This window comes from Haematobia irritans, chromosome 4 (assembly GCF_050003625.1).
Source record: "Haematobia irritans isolate KBUSLIRL chromosome 4, ASM5000362v1, whole genome shotgun sequence".
NCBI lineage: Eukaryota > Metazoa > Arthropoda > Insecta > Diptera > Muscidae > Haematobia > Haematobia irritans.
In genome coordinates, this window is record NC_134400.1 from 98,709,225 (window position 1) to 98,725,155 (window position 15,931).

Below are 15,931 nucleotides of genomic sequence, written 5' to 3' on the forward strand. Positions count from 1 at the left end.
CTCTAGGACCCTTAGTTTAGGAGATATGGGCAAAAGAAGTTTTTCATATAAAAATTTAAATTTTTTTAGGTTTTGGGTGGATTTTTCAATTTTTTGAGGGTGGTCACGAATTAAAGTCCTTTTCGCTCTAGGACGCATATTTAAGGAGATATGGGCAAAAGAAGTTTTTCATATAAAAATTGCAATTTTTTTAGGTTTTGGGTGGATTTTTCAATTTTTTGGGGTGGTCACGAATTAAAGTCCTTTTCGCTCTAGGACGCTTAGTTTAGAAGATATATGGAAAAGAAGTTTTTCATATAAAAATTTCAATTTTTTTAGGTTTTGGGTGGATTTTTCAATTTTTTGGGGTGGTCATGAATTAAAGTCCTTTTCGCTATAGGACGCATATTTAAGGAGATATGGGCAAAAGAAGTTTTTCATATAAAAATTTCAATTTTTTTAGGTTTTGGGTGGATTTTTAAATTTTTTGGGGGTGGTCACGAATTAAAGTCCTTTTCGCTCTACGACGCTTAGTTTAGGAGATATGGGCAAAAGAAGTTTTTCATATAAAAATTTAAATTTTTTTAGGTTTTGGGTGGATTTTTCAATTTTTTGGGGGTGGTCACGAATTAAAGTCCTTTTCGCTCTAGGACGCATATTTAAGGAGATATGGGCAAAAGAAGTTTTTCATATAAAAATTTAAATTTTTTTAGGTTTTGGGTGGATTTTTCAATTTTTTGGGGTGGTCACGAATTAAAGTCCTTTTCGCTCTAGGACGCTTAGTTTAGGAGATATATGCAAAAGAAGTTTTTCATATAAAAATTTCAATTTTTTTAGGTTTTGGGTGGATTTTTCAATTTTTTGTCACGAATTAAAGTCCTTTTCGCTCTAGGACGCTTAGTTTAGGAGATATGGACAAAAGAAGTTTTTCATATAAAAATTTCAATTTTTTAGGTTTTGGGTGGATTTTTAAATTTTTTGGGGTGGTCACGAATTAAAGTCCTTTTCGCTCAAGGACGCATATTTAAGGAGATATGGACAAAAGAAGTTTTTCATATAAAAATTGCAATTTTTTTAGGTTTTGGGTGGATTTTTCAATTTTTTGGGGTGGTCACGAATTAAAGTCCTTTTCGCTCTAGGACGCTTAGTTTAGGAGATATGGGCAAAAGAAGTTTTTCATATAAAAATTTCAATTTTTTTAGGTTTTGGGTGGATTTTTCAATTTTTTGGGGGTGGTCACGAATTAAAGTCCTTTTCGCTCTAGGACGCATATTTAAGGAGATATGGACAAAAGAAGTTTTTCATATAAAAATTTCAATTTTTTTAGGTTTTGGGTGGATTTTTCAATTTTTTGGGGTGGTCATGAATTAAAGTCCTTTTCGCTCTAGGACGCATATTTAAGGAGATATGGGCAAAAGAAGTTTTTCATATAAAAATTTCAATTTTTTTAGGTTTTGGGTGGATTTTTCAATTTTTTGGGGGTGGTCACGAATTAAAGTCCTTTTCGCTCTAGGACCCTTAGTTTAGGAGATATGGGCAAAAGAAGTTTTTCATATAAAAATTTAAATTTTTTTAGGTTTTGGGTGGATTTTTCAATTTTTTGAGGGTGGTCACGAATTAAAGTCCTTTTCGCTCTAGGACGCATATTTAAGGAGATATGGGCAAAAGAAGTTTTTCATATAAAAATTGCAATTTTTTTAGGTTTTGGGTGGATTTTTCAATTTTTTGGGGTGGTCACGAATTAAAGTCCTTTTCGCTCTAGGACGCTTAGTTTAGAAGATATATGGAAAAGAAGTTTTTCATATAAAAATTTCAATTTTTTTAGGTTTTGGGTGGATTTTTCAATTTTTTGGGGTGGTCATGAATTAAAGTCCTTTTCGCTATAGGACGCATATTTAAGGAGATATGGGCAAAAGAAGTTTTTCATATAAAAATTTCAATTTTTTTAGGTTTTGGGTGGATTTTTAAATTTTTTGGGGGTGGTCACGAATTAAAGTCCTTTTCGCTCTACGACGCTTAGTTTAGGAGATATGGGCAAAAGAAGTTTTTCATATAAAAATTTAAATTTTTTTAGGTTTTGGGTGGATTTTTCAATTTTTTGGGGGTGGTCACGAATTAAAGTCCTTTTCGCTCTAGGACGCATATTTAAGGAGATATGGGCAAAAGAAGTTTTTCATATAAAAATTTAAATTTTTTTAGGTTTTGGGTGGATTTTTCAATTTTTTGGGGTGGTCACGAATTAAAGTCCTTTTCGCTCTAGGACGCTTAGTTTAGGAGATATATGCAAAAGAAGTTTTTCATATAAAAATTTCAATTTTTTTAGGTTTTGGGTGGATTTTTCAATTTTTTGTCACGAATTAAAGTCCTTTTCGCTCTAGGACGCTTAGTTTAGGAGATATGGACAAAAGAAGTTTTTCATATAAAAATTTCAATTTTTTAGGTTTTGGGTGGATTTTTAAATTTTTTGGGGTGGTCACGAATTAAAGTCCTTTTCGCTCAAGGACGCATATTTAAGGAGATATGGACAAAAGAAGTTTTTCATATAAAAATTGCAATTTTTTTAGGTTTTGGGTGGATTTTTCAATTTTTTGGGGTGGTCACGAATTAAAGTCCTTTTCGCTCTAGGACGCTTAGTTTAGGAGATATGGGCAAAAGAAGTATTTCATATAAAAATTTCAATTTTTTTAGGTTTTGGGTGGATTTTTCAATTTTTTGGGGGTGGTCACGAATTAAAGTCCTTTTCGCTCTAGGACGCATATTTAAGGAAACATGGGGAAAAGAAGTTTTTCATATAAAAATTTCAATTTTTTTAGGTTTTGGGTGGATTTTTCAATTTTTTGGGGGTGGTCACGAATTAAAGTCCTTTTCGCTCTAGGACGCATATTTAAGGAGATATGGGCAAAAGAAGTTTTTCATATAAAAATTTAAATTTTTTTAGGTTTTGGGTGGATTTTTCAATTTTTTGGGGTGGTCACGAATTAAAGTCCTTTTCGCTCTAGGACGCTTAGTTTAGGAGATATGGGCAAAAGAAGTTTTTCATATAAAAATTTCAATTTTTTAGGTTTTGGGTGGATTTTTCAATTTTTTGAGGGTGGTCACGAATTAAAGTCCTTTTCGCTCTAGGACGCTTAGTTTAGGAGATATGGGCAAAAGAAGTTTTTCATATAAAAATTTCAATTTTTTTAGGTTTTGGGTGGATTTTTAAATTTTTTGGGGGTGGTCACGAATTAAAGTCCTTTTCGCTCTAGGACGCTTAGTTTAGGAGATAGGGCAAAAGAAGTTTTTCATATAAAAATTCCAATTTTTTTAGGTTTTGGGTGGATTTTTCAATTTTTTGGGGGTGGTCACGATTTAAAGTCCTTTTCGCTCTAGGACGCTTAGTTTAGGAGATATGGGCAAAAGAAGTTTTTCATATAAAAATTTCAATTTTTTTAGGTTTTGGGTGGATTTTTAAATTTTTTGGGGGTGGTCACGAATTAAAGTCCTTTTCGCTCTAGGACGCTTAGTTTAGGAGATATGGACAAAAGAAGTTTTTCATATAAAAATTTAAATTTTTTTAGGTTTTGGGTGGATTTTTCAATTTTTTGGGGTGGTCACGAATTAAAGTCCTTTTCGCTCTAGGACGCTTAGTTTAGGAGATATGGGCAAAAGAAGTTTTTCATATAAAAATTTCAATTTTTTTATGTTTTGGGTGAATTTTTCAATTTTTTGGGGTGGTCACGAATTAAAGTCCTTTTCGCTCTAGGACGCTTAGTTTAGGAGATATGGGCAAAAGAAGGTTTTAATATAAAAATTTCAATTTTTTAAGTTTTGGGTGGATTTTTCAATTTTTTGGGGTGGTCACGAATTAAAGTCCTTTTCGCTCTAGGACGCTTAGTTTAGGAGATATGGGCAAAAGAAGTTTTTCATATAAAAATTTCAATTTTTTAGGTTTTGGGTGGATTTTTCAATTTTTTGGGGGTGGTCACGAATTAAAGTCCTTTTCGCTCTAGGACGCTTAGTTTAGGAGATATATGCAAATGAAGTTTTTCATATAAAAATTTCAATTTTTTTAGGTTTTGGGTGGATTTTTCAATTATTTTGGGGTGGTCATGAATTAAAGTCCTTTTCGCTCTAGGACGCATATTTAAGGAGATATGGGCAAAAGAAGTTTTTCATATAAAAATTTTAATTTTTTTTTAGGTTTTGGGTGGATTTTTCAATTTTTTGGGGGTGGTCACGAATTAAAGTCCTTTTCGCTCTAGGACGCTTAGTTTAGGAGATATGGGCAAAATAAGTTTTTCATATAAAAATTTCAATTTTTTTAGGTTTTGGGTGGATTTTTCAATTTTTTGGGGGTGGTCACGAATTAAAGTCCTTTTCGCTCTAGGACGCTTAGTTTAGGAGATATGGGCAAAAGAAGTTTTTCATATAAAAATTTCAATTTTTTAGGTTTTGGGTGGATTTTTCAATTTTTTGGGGGTGGTCACGAATTAAAGTCCTTTTCGCTCTAGGACGCATATTTAAGGAGATATGGACAAAAGAAGTTTTTCATATAAAAATTTCAATTTTTTTAGGTTTTGGGTGGATTTTTCAATTTTTTGGGGGTGGTCACGAATTAAAGTCCTTTTCGCTCTAGGACGCTTAGTTTAGGAGATATGGGCAAAAGAAGTTTTTCATATAAAAATTTCAATTTTTTTAGGTTTTGGGTGGATTTTTCAATTTTTTGGGGGTGGTCACGAATTAAAGTCCTTTTCGCTCTGGGACGCATATTTAAGGAGATATGGACAAAAGAAGTTTTTCATATAAAAATTTCAATTTTTTTTTATGTTTTGGGTGGATTTTTCAATTTTTTGGGGTGGTCACGAATTAAAGTCCTTTTCGCTCTAGGACGCATATTTAAGGAGATATGGGCAAAAGAAGTTTTTCATATAAAAATTTCAATTTTTTTAGGTTTTGGGTGGATTTTTCAATTTTTTGGGGGTGGTCACGAATTAAAGTCCTTTTCGCTCTACGACGCTTAGTTTAGGAGATATTGGCAAAAGAAGTTTTTCATATAAAAATTTCAATTTTTTTAGGTTTTGGGTGGATTTTTCAATTTTTTGGGGGTGGTCACGAATTAAAGTCCTTTTCGCTCTAGGACGCTTAGTTTAGGAGATATGGGCAAAAGAAGTTTATCATATAAAAATTTCAATTTTTTTATGTTTTGGGTGGATTTTTCAATTTTTTGGGGTGGTCATGAATTAAAGTTCTTTTCGCTCTAGGACGCTTAGTTTAGGATATATGGGCAAAAGAAGGTTTTCATATAAAAATTTCAATTTTTTTAGGTTTTGGGTGGATTTTTCAATTTTTTGGGGTGGTCATGAATTAAAGTCCTTTTCGCTCTAGGACGCTTAGTTTAGGAAATATGGGCAAAAGAAGGTTTTCATATAAAAATTTCAATTTTTTTAGGTTTTGGGTGAATTTTCAATTGTTTGGGGGTGGTCACGAATTAAAGTTCTTTTCGCTCTAGGACGCATATTTAAGGAGATATGGGCAAAAGAAGTTTTTCATATAAAAATTTAAATTTTTTTAGGTTTTGGGTGGATTTTTCAATTTTTTGAGGGTGGTCACGAATTAAAGTCCTTTTCGCTCTAGGACGCATATTTAAGGAGATATGGGCAAAAGAAGTTTTTCATATAAAAATTTCAATTTTTTTAGGTTTTGGGTGGATTTTTCAATTTTTTGGGGTGGTCACGAATTAAAGTCCTTTTCGCTCTAGGACGCTTAGTTTAGGAGATATATGGAAAAGAAGTTTTTCATATAAAAATTTCAATTTTTTTAGGTTTTGGGTGGATTTTTCAATTTTTTGGGGTGGTCATGAATTAAAGTCCTTTTCGCTCTAGGACGCATATTTAAGGAGATATGGGCAAAAGAAGTTTTTCATATAAAAATTTCATTTTTTTTAGGTTTTGGGTGGATTTTTCAATTTTGTGGGGGTGGTCACGAATTAAAGTCCTTTTCGCTCTACGACGCTTAGTTTAGGAGATATGGGCAAAAGAAGTTTTTCATATAAAAATTTAAATTTTTTTAGGTTTTGGGTGGATTTTTCAATTTTTTGGGGGTGGTCACGAATTAAAGTCCTTTTCGCTCTAGGACGCATATTTAAGGAGATATGGGCAAAAGAAGTTTTTCATATAAAAATTTAATTTTTTTTAGGTTTTGGGTGGATTTTTCAATTTTTTGGGTGGTCACGAATTAAAGTCCTTTTCGCTCTAGGACGCATATTTAAGGAGATATGGGGAAAAGAAGTTTTTCATATAAAAATTTCAATTTTTTTAGGTTTTGGGTGGATTTTTCAATTTTTTGGGGGTGGTCACGAATTAAAGTCCTTTTCGCTCTACGACGCTTAGTTTAGGAGATATGGGCAAAAGAAGTTTTTCATATAAAAATTTAAATTTTTTAGGTTTTGGGTGGATTTTTCAATTTTTTGGGGGTGGTCACGAATTAAAGTCCTTTTCGCTCTAGGACGCATATTTAAGGAAACATGGGGAAAAGAAGTTTTTCATATAAAAATTTCAATTTTTTTAGGTTTTGGGTGGATTTTTCAATTTTTTGGGGGTGGTCACGAATTAAAGTCCTTTTCGCTCTAGGACGCATATTTAAGGAGATATGGGCAAAAGAAGTTTTTCATATAAAAATTTAAATTTTTTTAGGTTTTGGGTGGATTTTTCAATTTTTTGGGGTGGTCACGAATTAAAGTCCTTTTCGCTCTAGGACGCTTAGTTTAGGAGATATGGGCAAAAGAAGTTTTTCATATAAAAATTTCAATTTTTTAGGTTTTGGGTGGATTTTTCAATTTTTTGAGGGTGGTCACGAATTAAAGTCCTTTTCGCTCTAGGACGCTTAGTTTAGGAGATATGGGCAAAAGAAGTTTTTCATATAAAAATTTCAATTTTTTTAGGTTTTGGGTGGATTTTTAAATTTTTTGGGGGTGGTCACGAATTAAAGTCCTTTTCGCTCTAGGACGCTTAGTTTAGGAGATAGGGCAAAAGAAGTTTTTCATATAAAAATTCCAATTTTTTTAGGTTTTGGGTGGATTTTTCAATTTTTTGGGGGTGGTCACGATTTAAAGTCCTTTTCGCTCTAGGACGCTTAGTTTAGGAGATATGGGCAAAAGAAGTTTTTCATATAAAAATTTCAATTTTTTTAGGTTTTGGGTGGATTTTTAAATTTTTTGGGGGTGGTCACGAATTAAAGTCCTTTTCGCTCTAGGACGCTTAGTTTAGGAGATATGGACAAAAGAAGTTTTTCATATAAAAATTTAAATTTTTTTAGGTTTTGGGTGGATTTTTCAATTTTTTGGGGTGGTCACGAATTAAAGTCCTTTTCGCTCTAGGACGCTTAGTTTAGGAGATATGGGCAAAAGAAGTTTTTCATATAAAAATTTCAATTTTTTTATGTTTTGGGTGAATTTTTCAATTTTTTGGGGTGGTCACGAATTAAAGTCCTTTTCGCTCTAGGACGCTTAGTTTAGGAGATATGGGCAAAAGAAGGTTTTAATATAAAAATTTCAATTTTTTAAGTTTTGGGTGGATTTTTCAATTTTTTGGGGTGGTCACGAATTAAAGTCCTTTTCGCTCTAGGACGCTTAGTTTAGGAGATATGGGCAAAAGAAGTTTTTCATATAAAAATTTCAATTTTTTAGGTTTTGGGTGGATTTTTCAATTTTTTGGGGGTGGTCACGAATTAAAGTCCTTTTCGCTCTAGGACGCTTAGTTTAGGAGATATATGCAAATGAAGTTTTTCATATAAAAATTTCAATTTTTTTAGGTTTTGGGTGGATTTTTCAATTATTTTGGGGTGGTCATGAATTAAAGTCCTTTTCGCTCTAGGACGCATATTTAAGGAGATATGGGCAAAAGAAGTTTTTCATATAAAAATTTTAATTTTTTTTTAGGTTTTGGGTGGATTTTTCAATTTTTTGGGGGTGGTCACGAATTAAAGTCCTTTTCGCTCTAGGACGCTTAGTTTAGGAGATATGGGCAAAATAAGTTTTTCATATAAAAATTTCAATTTTTTTAGGTTTTGGGTGGATTTTTCAATTTTTTGGGGGTGGTCACGAATTAAAGTCCTTTTCGCTCTAGGACGCTTAGTTTAGGAGATATGGGCAAAAGAAGTTTTTCATATAAAAATTTCAATTTTTTAGGTTTTGGGTGGATTTTTCAATTTTTTGGGGGTGGTCACGAATTAAAGTCCTTTTCGCTCTAGGACGCATATTTAAGGAGATATGGACAAAAGAAGTTTTTCATATAAAAATTTCAATTTTTTTAGGTTTTGGGTGGATTTTTCAATTTTTTGGGGGTGGTCACGAATTAAAGTCCTTTTCGCTCTAGGACGCTTAGTTTAGGAGATATGGGCAAAAGAAGTTTTTCATATAAAAATTTCAATTTTTTTAGGTTTTGGGTGGATTTTTCAATTTTTTGGGGGTGGTCACGAATTAAAGTCCTTTTCGCTCTGGGACGCATATTTAAGGAGATATGGACAAAAGAAGTTTTTCATATAAAAATTTCAATTTTTTTTATGTTTTGGGTGGATTTTTCAATTTTTTGGGGTGGTCACGAATTAAAGTCCTTTTCGCTCTAGGACGCATATTTAAGGAGATATGGGCAAAAGAAGTTTTTCATATAAAAATTTCAATTTTTTTAGGTTTTGGGTGGATTTTTCAATTTTTTGGGGGTGGTCACGAATTAAAGTCCTTTTCGCTCTACGACGCTTAGTTTAGGAGATATTGGCAAAAGAAGTTTTTCATATAAAAATTTCAATTTTTTTAGGTTTTGGGTGGATTTTTCAATTTTTTGGGGGTGGTCACGAATTAAAGTCCTTTTCGCTCTAGGACGCTTAGTTTAGGAGATATGGGCAAAAGAAGTTTATCATATAAAAATTTCAATTTTTTTATGTTTTGGGTGGATTTTTCAATTTTTTGGGGTGGTCATGAATTAAAGTTCTTTTCGCTCTAGGACGCTTAGTTTAGGATATATGGGCAAAAGAAGGTTTTCATATAAAAATTTCAATTTTTTTAGGTTTTGGGTGGATTTTTCAATTTTTTGGGGTGGTCATGAATTAAAGTCCTTTTCGCTCTAGGACGCTTAGTTTAGGAAATATGGGCAAAAGAAGGTTTTCATATAAAAATTTCAATTTTTTTAGGTTTTGGGTGAATTTTCAATTGTTTGGGGGTGGTCACGAATTAAAGTTCTTTTCGCTCTAGGACGCATATTTAAGGAGATATGGGCAAAAGAAGTTTTTCATATAAAAATTTAAATTTTTTTTAGGTTTTGGGTGGATTTTTCAATTTTTTGAGGGTGGTCACGAATTAAAGTCCTTTTCGCTCTAGGACGCATATTTAAGGAGATATGGGCAAAAGAAGTTTTTCATATAAAAATTTCAATTTTTTTAGGTTTTGGGTGGATTTTTCAATTTTTTGGGGTGGTCACGAATTAAAGTCCTTTTCGCTCTAGGACGCTTAGTTTAGGAGATATATGGAAAAGAAGTTTTTCATATAAAAATTTCAATTTTTTTAGGTTTTGGGTGGATTTTTCAATTTTTTGGGGTGGTCATGAATTAAAGTCCTTTTCGCTCTAGGACGCATATTTAAGGAGATATGGGCAAAAGAAGTTTTTCATATAAAAATTTCATTTTTTTTAGGTTTTGGGTGGATTTTTCAATTTTGTGGGGGTGGTCACGAATTAAAGTCCTTTTCGCTCTACGACGCTTAGTTTAGGAGATATGGGCAAAAGAAGTTTTTCATATAAAAATTTAAATTTTTTTAGGTTTTGGGTGGATTTTTCAATTTTTTGGGGGTGGTCACGAATTAAAGTCCTTTTCGCTCTAGGACGCATATTTAAGGAGATATGGGCAAAAGAAGTTTTTCATATAAAAATTTAATTTTTTTTAGGTTTTGGGTGGATTTTTCAATTTTTTGGGGTGGTCACGAATTAAAGTCCTTTTCGCTCTAGGACGCATATTTAAGGAGATATGGGGAAAAGAAGTTTTTCATATAAAAATTTCAATTTTTTTAGGTTTTGGGTGGATTTTTCAATTTTTTGGGGGTGGTCACGAATTAAAGTCCTTTTCGCTCTACGACGCTTAGTTTAGGAGATATGGGCAAAAGAAGTTTTTCATATAAAAATTTAAATTTTTTAGGTTTTGGGTGGATTTTTCAATTTTTTGGGGGTGGTCACGAATTAAAGTCCTTTTCGCTCTAGGACACTTAGTTTAGGAGATATGGGCAAAAGAAGTTTTTCATATAAAAATTTCAATTTTTTAGGTTTTGGGTGGATTTTTCAATTTTTTGGGGGTGGTCACGAATTAAAGTCCTTTTCGCTCTAGGACGCATATTTAAGGAAATATGGGGAAAAGAAGTTTTTCATATAAAAATTTCAATTTTTTTAGGTTTTGGGTGGATTTTTCAATTTTTTGGGGGTGGTCACGAATTAAAGTCCTTTTCGCTCTAGGACGCATATTTAAGGAGATATGGGCAAAAGAAGTTTTTCATATAAAAATTTAAATTTTTTTAGGTTTTGGGTGGATTTTTCAATTTTTTGGGGTGGTCATGAATTAAAGTCCTTTTCGCTCTAGGACGCTTAGTTTAGGAGATATAGGCAAAAGAAGGTTTTCATATAAAAATTTCAATTTTTTAGGTTTTGGGTGGATTTTTCAATTTTTTGAGGGTGGTCACGAATTAAAGTCCTTTTCGCTCTAGGACGCTTAGTTTAGGAGATATGGGCAAAAGAAGTTTTTCATATAAAAATTTCAATTTTTTTAGGTTTTGGGTGGATTTTTAAATTTTTTGGGGGTGGTCACGAATTAAAGTCCTTTTCGCTCTAGGACGCTTAGTTTAGGAGATATGGGCAAAAGAAGTTTTTCATATAAAAATTTCAATTTTTTTAGGTTTTGGGTGGATTTTTCAATTTTTTGGGGGTGGTCACGAATTAAAGTCCTTTTCGCTCTAGGACGCTTAGTTTAGGAGATATGGGCAAATGAAGTTTTTCATATAAAAATTTCAATTTTTTAGGTTTTGGGTGGATTTTTAAATTTTTTGGGGGTGGTCACGGATTAAAGTCCTTTTCGCTCTAGGACGCTTAGTTTAGGAGATATGGACAAAAGAAGTTTTTCATATAAAAATTTCAATTTTTTTAGATTTTGGGTGGATTTTTCAATTTTTGTGGGGGTGGTCACGAATTAAAGTCCTTTTCGCTCTAGGACGCTTAGTTTAGGAGATATGGGCAAAAGAAGTTTTTCATATAAAAATTTCATTTTTGTTAGGTTTTGGGTGGATTTTTCAATTTTTTGAGGGTGGTCACGAATTAAAGTCCTTTTCGCTCTAGGACGCTTAGTTTAGGAGATATGGGCAAAACAAGTTTTTCATATAAAAATTTCAATTTTTTTAGGTTTTGGGTGGATTTTTCAATTTTTTGGGGGTGGTCACGAATTAAAGTCCTTTTCGCTCTAGGACGCTTAGTTTAGGAGATATGGGCAAAAGAAGTTTTTCATATAAAAATTTAAATTTTTTTAGGTTTTGGGTGGATTTTTCAATTTTTTGGGGTGGTCACGAATTAAAGTCCTTTTCGCTCTAGGACGCTTAGTTTAGGAGATATGGGCAAAAGAAGTTTTTCATATAAAAATTTCAATTTTTTTATGTTTTGGGTGAATTTTTCAATTTTTTGGGGTGGTCACGAATTAAAGTCCTTTTCGCTCTAGGACGCTTAGTTTAGGAGATATGGGCAAAAGAAGGTTTTAATATAAAAATTTCAATTTTTTAAGTTTTGGGTGGATTTTTCAATTTTTTGGGGTGGTCACGAATTAAAGTCCTTTTCGCTCTAGGACGCTTAGTTTAGGAGATATGGGCAAAAGAAGTTTTTCATATAAAAATTTCAATTTTTTAGGTTTTGGGTGGATTTTTCAATTTTTTGGGGGTGGTCACGAATTAAAGTCCTTTTCGCTCTAGGACGCTTAGTTTAGGAGATATATGCAAATGAAGTTTTTCATATAAAAATTTCAATTTTTTTTAGGTTTTGGGTGGATTTTTCAATTTTTTTGGGGTGGTCATGAATTAAAGTCCTTTTCGCTCTAGGACGCATATTTAAGGAGATATGGGCAAAAGAAGTTTTTCATATAAAAATTTTAATTTTTTTTAGGTTTTGGGTGGATTTTTCAATTTTTTGGGGGTGGTCACGAATTAAAGTCCTTTTCGCTCTAGGACGCTTAGTTTAGGAGATATGGGCAAAATAAGTTTTTCATATAAAAATTTCAATTTTTTTAGGTTTTGGGTGGATTTTTCAATTTTTTGGGGGTGGTCACGAATTAAAGTCCTTTTCGCTCTAGGACGCTTAGTTTAGGAGATATGGGCAAAAGAAGTTTTTCATATAAAAATTTCAATTTTTTTTAGGTTTTGGGTGGATTTTTCAATTGTTTGAGGGTGGTCATGAATTAAAGTCCTTTTCGCTCTAGGACGCATATTTAAGGAGATATGGGCAAAAGAAGTTTTTCATATAAAAATTTCAATTTTTTTAGGTTTTGGGTGGATTTTTCAATTTTTTGGGGGTGGTCACGAATTAAAGTCCTTTTCGCTCTAGGACGCTTAGTTTAGGAGATATGGGCAAAAGAAGTTTTTCATATAAAAATTTAAATTTTTTTAGGTTTTGGGTGGATTTTTCAATTTTTTGGGGGTGGTCACGAATTAAAGTCCTTTTCGCTCTAGGACGCATATTTAAGGAGATATGGATAAAAGAAGTTTTTCATATAAAAATTTCAATTTTTTTAGGTTTTGGGTGGATTTTTCAATTTTTTGGGGGTGGTCACGAATTAAAGTCCTTTTCGCTCTAGGACGCATATTTAAGGAGATATGGGCAAAAGAAGTTTTTCATATAAGAATTTCAATTTTTTTAGGTTTTGGGTGGATTTTTCAATTTTTTGGGGTGGTCATGAATTAAAGTCCTTTTCCCTCTAGGAGGCTTAGTTTAGGAGATATGGGCAAAAGAAGGTTTTCATATAAAAATTTCATTTTTTTTAGGTTTTGGGTGGATTTTTCAATTTTTTGGGGTGGTCACGAATTAAAGTCCTTTTCGCTCTAGGACGCTTAGTTTAGGAGATATGGGCAAAAGAAGTTTTTCATATAAAAATTTCAATTTTTTTAGGTTTTGGGTGGATTTTTCAATTTTTTGGGGTGGTCACGAATTAAAGTCCTTTTCGCTCTAGGACGCTTAGTTTAGGAGATATGGGCAAAAGAAGGTTTTCATATAAAAATTTCAATTTTTTTTAGGTTTTGGGTGGATTGTTCAATTTTTTGGGGGTGGTCACGAATTAAAGTCCTTTTCGCTCTAGGACGCATATTTAAGGAGATATGGGCAAAAGAAGTTTTTCATATAAAAATTTCAATTTTTTTAGGTTTTGGGTGGATTTTTAAATTTTTTGGGGTGGTCACGAATTAAAGTCCTTTTCGCTCTAGGACGCTTAGTTTAGGAGATATGGGCAAAAGAAGTTTTTCATATAAAAATTTCAATTTTTTTAGGTTTTGGGTGGATTTTTCAATTTTTTGAGGGTGGTCACGAATTAAAGTCCTTTTCGCTCTAGGACGCATATTTAAGGAGATATGGACAAAAGAAGTTTTTCATATAAAAATTTCAATTTTTTTAGGTTTTGGGTGGATTTTTCAATTTTTTGGGGTGGTCATGAATTAAAGTCCTTTTCGCTCTAGGAGGCTTAGTTTAGGAGATATGGGCAAAAGAAGGTTTTCATATAAAAATTTCAATTTTTTTAGGTTTTGGGTGGATTTTTCAATTTTTTGAGGGTGGTCACGAATTAAAGTCCTTTTCGCTCTAGGACGCATACTTAAGGAGATATGGGCAAAAGAAGTTTTTCATATAAAAATTTAAATTTTTTTAGGTTTTGGGTGGATTTTTAAATTTTTTGGGGGTGGTCACGAATTAAAGTCCTTTTCGCTCTAGGACGCTTAGTTTAGGAGATATGGGCAAAAGAAGTTTTTCATATAAAAATTTCAATTTTTTTAGGTTTTGGGTGGATTTTTCAATTTTTTGGGGGTGGTCACGAATTAAAGTCCTTTTCGCTCTAGGACGCTTAGTTTAGGAGATATGGGCAAAAGAAGTTTTTCATATAAAAATTTCAATTTTTTTAGGTTTTGGGTGGATTTTTCAATTTTTTGGGGGTGGTCACGAATTAAAGTCCTTTTCGCTCTAGGACGCATATTTAAGGAGATATGGGCAAAAGAAGTTTTTCATATAAAAATTCCAATTTTTTTTAGGTTTTGGGTGGATTTTTAATTTTTTTGGGGGTGGTCACGAATTAAAGTCCTTTTCGCTCTAGGACGCATATTTAAGGAGATATGGGCAAAAGAAGGTTTTCATATAAAAATTTCAATTTTTTTAGGTTTTGGGTGGATTTTTCAATTTTTTGAGGGTGGTCACGAATTAAAGTCCTTCTCGCTCTTGGACGCTTAGTTTAGGAGATATGGGCAAAAGAAGTTTTTCATATAAAAATTTCAATTTTTTTAGGTTTTGGGTGGATTTTTCAATTTTTTGGGGTGGTCATGAATTAAAGTCCTTTTCGCTCTAGGACGCTTAGGTTTTGGGTGGATTTTTCAATTTTTTGGGGGTGGTCACGAATTATAGTCCTTTTCGCTCTAGGACGTATATTTAAGGAGATATGGGCAAAAGAAGTTTTTCATATAAGAATTTCAATTTTTTTAGGTTTTGGGTGGATTTTTCAATTTTTTGGGGTGGTCATGAATTAAAGTCCTTTTCCCTCTAGGAGGCTTAGTTTAGGAGATATGGGCAAAAGAAGGTTTTCATATAAAAATTTCAATTTTTTTAGGTTTTGGGTGGATTTTTCAATTTTTTGGGGGTGGTCACGAATTAAAGTCCTTTTCGCTCTAGGACGCATATTTAAGGAGATATGGGCAAAAGAAGTTTTTCATATAAAAATTTAAATTTTTTTAGGTTTTGGGTGGATTTTTCAATTTTTTGAGGGTGGTCACGAATTAAAGTCCTTTTCGCTCTAGGACGCTTAGTTTAGGAGATATGGGCAAAAGAAGTTTTTCATATAAAAATTTCAATTTTTTTAGGTTTTGGGTGGATTTTTCAATTTTTTGGGGTGGTCACGAATTAAAGTCCTTTTCGCTCTAGGACGCTTAGTTTAGAAGATATGGACAAAAGAAGTTTTTCATATAAAAATTTCAATTTTTTTAGGTTTTGGGTGGATTTTTCAATTTTTTGGGGTGGTCATGAATTAAAGTCCTTTTCGCTCTAGGACGCTTAGGTTTTGGGTGGATTTTTCAATTTTTTGGGGGTGGTCACGAATTAAAGTCCTTTTCGCTCTAGGACGCATATTTAAGGAGATATGGACAAAAGAAGTTTTTCATATAAAAATTTCAATTTTTTTTAGGTTTTGGGTGGATTTTTCAATTTTTTGGGGGTGGTCACGAATTACAGTCCTTTTCGCTCTAGGACGCATATTTAAGGAGATATGGGCAAAAGAAGTTTGTCATATAAAAATTTCAATTTTTTTTGGTTTTGGGTGGATTTTTCAATTTTTTGGGGTGGTCACGAATTAAAGTCCTTTTCGCTCTAGGACGCTTAGTTTAGGAGATATGGCCAAAAGAAGGTTTTCATATAAAAATTTAAATTTTTTAGGTTTCGGGATGATTTTTCAATTTTTTGGGGGTGGTCACGAATTAAAGTCCTTTTCGCTCTACGACGCATATTTAAGGAGATATGGACAAAAGAAGTTTTTCATATAAAAATTTCAATTTTTTTAGGTTTTGGGTGGATTTTTCAATTTTTTGAGGGTGGTCACGAATTAAAGTCCTTTTCGCTCTAGGACGCTTAGTTTAGGAGATATGGGCAAAAGAAGCTTTTCATATAAAAATTTCAATTTTTTTAGGTTTTGGGTGGATTTTTCAATTTTTTGGGGGTGGTCA